At 38.6% G+C, this 5,881-nt stretch overlaps 1 protein-coding gene across 4 annotated transcripts in view; it reads left to right on the forward strand.

Moving 5' to 3' along the window:
- SPOP (speckle-type POZ protein) overlaps positions 1-5,881 on the forward strand; it is a 92,846-nt gene that overhangs the window by 30,631 nt on the left and 56,334 nt on the right. The gene's annotated exons all lie outside the window — the stretch shown is intronic.

Raw genomic sequence — 5,881 nt, forward strand, 5'->3', positions numbered from 1 at the left:
AACCCGGGAGGCAGAGCTTGCAGTGAGCTGAGATCCGGCCACTGCACTCCAGCCTGGGCAACAGAGTGAGACTCCGTCTCAAAAAAAAAAAAAAAAAAAAAATGCCCAAAGAATTGTTGTCTGTGTGTTTTACTAACATGTTTATCACCTCTGGAATCGTGCACTGTCCTATTTAATTGGGGGTTAATGGCTGCATTAGTAGGTATCCTTTGTCAGGGACAAAGACGAGGAACTAAATTCACTTTCGCTGTGCTGATAACCATTTCTGGGTGAAAGAGGCCAGATTATATGTAGTGGAATTTAGTTGTACATTTAAATTCACGTCCTGATCTAAGACAGAATTAGGCCTTCTTGGGATTCATAGGATTTGCAATACAAGTTGCTCACCTACTCTCCTTGAATAGAAAAAACTTTTTTTTCCTGTCTGTATCTTCGTTCAGAGCTCCGCAAGGAAGCATCAACACTTAAATCTTGTAAACAAAGTACCACATGTCGTATCTATTATATACTTATATATTGTGTATATTATATTATATATTTATATTATTTTTGTATTTATAAAAGGCATTTTTGACTTTTTCTTTTTTTGGTCTAAATCTCACTGGCTCTTCTACTTAAAGGTTTTTTTTGTACCCACTCTTCTGTGACTATCTCTGACCATCCTGAATGTATCAAAGAGGGTAGATGCTCAAGTGGGAGTCACATTGGAAGTACGTATTGATATATTTTGGAGGGTAATTTCAAAATATCAAAATAAACAGCGTGCAGGCTATTGGGCCTACTTGTGCTTATGTTTAGATACACTTGTTGCTGCATTGTTTGCAGTAGCAAAAGCATGGAAACCATTCAGCAGGGTAACAGTGGAATTCTGTGCAACCATTAGAAAGAATAAAGTGTGTCTACAGGGAAAAAAATACATGTATATTTGTATTTTATATATATATATATATATATATATGCTGGTAGATGCCTGTTATGTTCATTTTTTTGTTGTTTTTTCCCAAAGATATAAAAAATCCCTCTCTAAAAGCTTTAGAGAGGGATTTTAAATCTAGAAGGAAACTTACTTTTCAATTGTAACTTCTTGTAACTTCTGAATTATTTAAGTTACATATATATATACTGCTTTTCTTTAAAATAAAATGCATATATGAAAAAAGGTAGAAACAATTTTAACAGTGTTTCCAAAGGGGCGTAGAACTTTAGCACTGAAGGGACCTTAGAGATTCTTACACAGTCACCCTCAATTAAAGATGAGGGAAAGAAAAATGAGGAAATTCACATTCAGGAAAGTATCTTCAAGCCTGCACTAGAATTCAGGCCCTGAGAATAGCAATAGCTTATGAATATATTGACTTGTTCTTATTCTAGCAGTTTATTTAACTGATGTCCATTTCTCATTGTGAAGGATTGATTTTTGGAAGACCCAATCAAACGCTGACCTTTGTAAGACAGTTCTTAAAGCAACCACCTCTGGCAATAATGATAAAGTGGTAGTGTTAACTCTTCCCCATGTTTTGTAACTTTGAGGGGCCCAATCCTTAGAAATATATTTATAAGTTCCTTAAGTATTATTTGAAGTGAATTTGTGTCTAGAGTCCAAAGTTTCCCTTCCTGATTTGAATTCCCATCTGACTATTCTAGATGTTTAAAATTGGTTTTACTGTGTTTTTGTTCCATTTGGTATGCAGGGGTGAAAGGGTCGGGTATAGTCTTGGTGACTTTTAAATGGCTTGCTATTTAAAGGAAGAATTTAAGAGATGGTAGGAAATTGTCTAATGGAGGAAATTTTATGTACTGAAGAGAAACTCTACATTCTTGAAAATATGAGTTATTCTTTTAAGTTGAGTCTTCTCCTGGGTCTTCAAGGCCAGAAACACTTTCTCCTTATTCAAACCACACAGAGACATCGGCAGTGGTGAGATTGGCAGTTCAGCCTGGGACTGGACATTCAAACTGCATCCAATGAATATTTTTTTATGTTGATTGACAAAGGCACAAGCAATAGAAACACATTTACTAATGTTAAGATTAGTTGTTAGCTTTAAGATTAAAATCTGTCTGTAGTAGTGACTCTACTACAGGTTGAGCATCCCTTATCCAAAATGCTTGGGACTAGAAGTGTTTCAGATTTTTAATTTTTTTCCTATTTTGAAATATTTACACTCCTAATCTAAATATTAAAAATCCAAAATCCTCTAATGAACATTTCCTTTGAGCATCATATCCGTGCTCAAAAAGTTTTGGACTTTGGAGCATTTCAGATTTTCAGATTAGGGATGATCAACCTGTAGTAGTATAGGTAGGGAAAACTTATTCTTCCAATTTTTTTTTTTTTTGAGAGTGTCACTCTGTCGCCCAGGCTGGAGTGCAATGAATGGCACGATCTTGGCTCATTGCAACCTTCGCCTCCTGGGTTCAGGCAATTTTCATGCCTCAGAGTCCTGAGTAGCTGGGATTACAGGCGCCCACCACCACGCCTGACTAATTTTTGTATTTTTAGTGGAGATAGGGTTTCACCATGTTGGCCAGGCTGGTCTGGAACTCCTAACCTCAAGTGATCCACCTGCCTTGGCCTCCCAAAGTGTTGGGATTACAGGCATGAGCCACAGTGCCGGGCCTATTCTTCCAAAATTTAAATGATCCATAGGCCTATCACAAAATGGGTACTCTAAATATTTGATACTAATTTGATTAAGATGATAGGATGAATCTTTGCTTTGAAAGAGGAAATAAAGGATGCCTTTTATTCAAGAAATAAAGATACCTTTCACATCTTAAGAATCAGTCAAATTATGTCTGTGCTGTTTTAATCAGTAAAGTTTGGTTGAATTGAAAATAAGAAAAGGTTATAGGAGCCAGGAACAAATAGAGTTGCAAATTTATCTTTGTAACTCCATATCCTTAGGAGGAATCCAGTTTGTATAGCCACTTTAATTTTGTTGTGAATATAGACTGAGCAGTGGAATTGAGTAGCTTGACAGTTGACTTAATTTGAACAGTCACATTAGACAAGACTGGAAAGCTAGGTTGAGGGAAGGCAATTTTGTGTGTGTTTTCTGGTTTTGTTTCTAGTATCCTTTCTGATAATGGAGAGAATTTGGTAGCCCATTTGGACCCTACTTAATAGGTAACTATAGTGCCTCACCAATATCTTTCTTGTGCTATTCCAATTTGTCAATCATTATTGGACCCAGTGTCCTGAATTACAGTCTGATTATTTTTCACCAGTCTTTTATCTTTCATTTACCCACACTGAAATTCTTGAGCCCAACATCTCTTTTTTCCCCCACATAACTGTGAGGAGATAGTATGATAGCTAGTAGCTAGGTACTGTTCCGAACTCTGCTGCTGGCTTCCTGTGTATTATTATCACATTGGGCAAGCCACTAAGCTGCTTTGGGGTTCAGTTCCTTGATCTGTAAAATGAAATCATTTGACTGGGTATTATTAAGTCCTTTTATATCTCCAGAGCTATTTTATTCCTTTATTCACCAGACTTTTCTTGTGAAGCACCTTCTCTGTGCTAGGCACAATGCAGGATGTTCTGGGTACAAACTTCTCGCCCACAAAGAGTGTTAATAACTTCCATCAGTTTATTCAAATCAGCTTAGTCTTTTACTCTGGAAAAATTTAGTATTAGCAAGTTTCGTCAATTTTTACTATCACTGTATAAGGCATTTGTTAAAATTGCTGGTATTATTTAGCTCTTCATCTCCAGAAATACTCATATCTCTACTTTTTGTTTTTCTGCTTATTTATTATTATTATTATTATTATTGAGACAGAGTCTTGCTCTGTTGCCTAGGCTGGAGTGCAGTGGCACAAGCTCGGCTCACCACAGCCTCCACCTCCCGGTTTCAAGCAGTTCTCCTGCCTCAGCCTCCCAAGTAGCTGGGACTACAGGCATTCACCATCATGCCTGGCCTCTTTTTCTTTTTTTTCTGAGACTGAGTTCCGCTCTTGTTGCCCAGGCTGGAGTGGAATGACTCAATCTTAGCTCACTGCAACCTCCGCCTCCCAGTTTAAGCGATTCTCCTGCCTCAGCCTCCCGAGTAGCTGGGATTACAGGCATGCGCCACCATGCCCAGCTAATTTTTGTATTTTTAGTAGAGATGGGGTTTCGCCATGTCGGCCAGGCTGGTCTGAAACTCCTGACCTCAGGTGACCTGCTCGCCTTGGTTCCCAAAGTGCTGGGATTACAGGCATGAGCCACCACACCCCAGCCCATAGTTTACTTTCTATCAATTAAAGAAAAAAAAGACTAGTCATAATGGGACACCACCGCTCCTGGCTGATTTCTTTAAGGCAAATAAAAAAATACAGAATCTAGAGGTGTGATGTAATTTTTAAAAAGAGAGACCTAAACAACATCATAGGAAATTTTTCTAAGATTAAGTATGGCTTTGTTTAAAAATTGTACACCCAAAGTAAAAAGAGTTTAGTAGGTACTCTGTTGGGCACTGAAAAGAAAAAGACCAGGGGGCTGCTTCAGACTTAGAAATGGGCATTCTTTCAAGAGAGCCCCCATTGTCTAGGTTCTGAGTCTCAGCCCTGCAGGACCACATGTGATTATTATAAGTGCACCTGAATGATCAGGCTATAGACTGTAGACAGTGTAGAGGATTAAGTCACATGAAACAAATTCATAGCAGGTGTAGGCGTAGAGCTACTGCTTTTGGCTGTGGTCAGAGAAGACCTAAGTAACAAGAAGCAATGTGAGTATCTGGAAGAAGTTTCTTCCAGCCTGAGGGAAAAATGCAAAGGCCCTAAGATGGAAACAATCTTGGCTTGTTTGTAGAGAGAAAACCCAGTGTTTTTGGAGTAAAGTTAGTGATAAGGGAGAGTGGTAGGTGATGAATTTGGTATAATGGGCCAGCTCTTATAGGACTCTGTAGGTTCAGATAAAGAGCTCGAATTCTAAGTGTGGTTAAGTGAAGGAGCAATATCTGGATTTACATTTTAAAAGCCCACTGTGGCTATCATGTGAAGAATACATAAATTGGGCTACAGAGGAAGCTGGGAGATCAATTAGAAACCAGTAGCTATTCAGGTGAGAAAACTCTGGCTTGGACGGAAATGGATAAATATGGAATACATTGAGAAGCAGGACAGCTGACAGGACTTCCTGATAAAGAGGATAGGAAAAGATAGGGTTTTTAGCTTAAGCAATTGAGTCGAAGAGGTGCGAGTTAGTATTTTAGTCATGTTAGACACCTGAAATGAGTGTAATTAAAGAATGGTAAAAATTGTGCTTTTTAATTCTGTAAGCTTGTGGCGAAGGAGAGGAAGATAGCTGTGGAGAAAGACGCTGGTTTCTTGAAAACTTAGACTAGAAAAATTACTCTGGCATGTTAAAACAATAGATATTTTATTTGAAAAAATTGATTATCAGGTGCTAAAGCATGAAAAGTCATTCTGAAATAATTACAACATAGGAGGGCCAGGCACAGCGGCTCACACCTATAATCCTAGCACTTTGGGAGGCCAAGGCAGGTGAATCACTTGAGGTCAGGAGTTTGAGACCAGCCTGGCCAACATCGTGAAACCCCGTCTCTACTAAAAATACAGAAATTAGCTGGGCGTGGTGGCGCACCCCTGTAATCCCAGCTACTTGGGAGGCTGAGGTAGGAGAATTGCTTGAACCTGGGAGGCGGAGGTTGCAGTGAGCCGAGATTGCGCCACTGCACTCCAGCCTGGGTGACAGAGCAAGACTCTGTCTCCGTCTCAAGAAATAAAAAAATTAAAAAAATAATAAAAATAATTACAACATAAGATTCGTTCCCAGGATCCAGTCGTGGAAGTAGATATGAACCCATTAATGATTTGTTGAGGTCTCCATTAATAATGGTGATCCAAATTCATTAGAACAAAATAATGT

Source organism: Mandrillus leucophaeus, unplaced genomic scaffold (genome assembly GCF_000951045.1).
Source record: "Mandrillus leucophaeus isolate KB7577 unplaced genomic scaffold, Mleu.le_1.0 Scaffold59, whole genome shotgun sequence".
In the NCBI taxonomy this organism is placed as follows: domain Eukaryota; kingdom Metazoa; phylum Chordata; class Mammalia; order Primates; family Cercopithecidae; genus Mandrillus; species Mandrillus leucophaeus.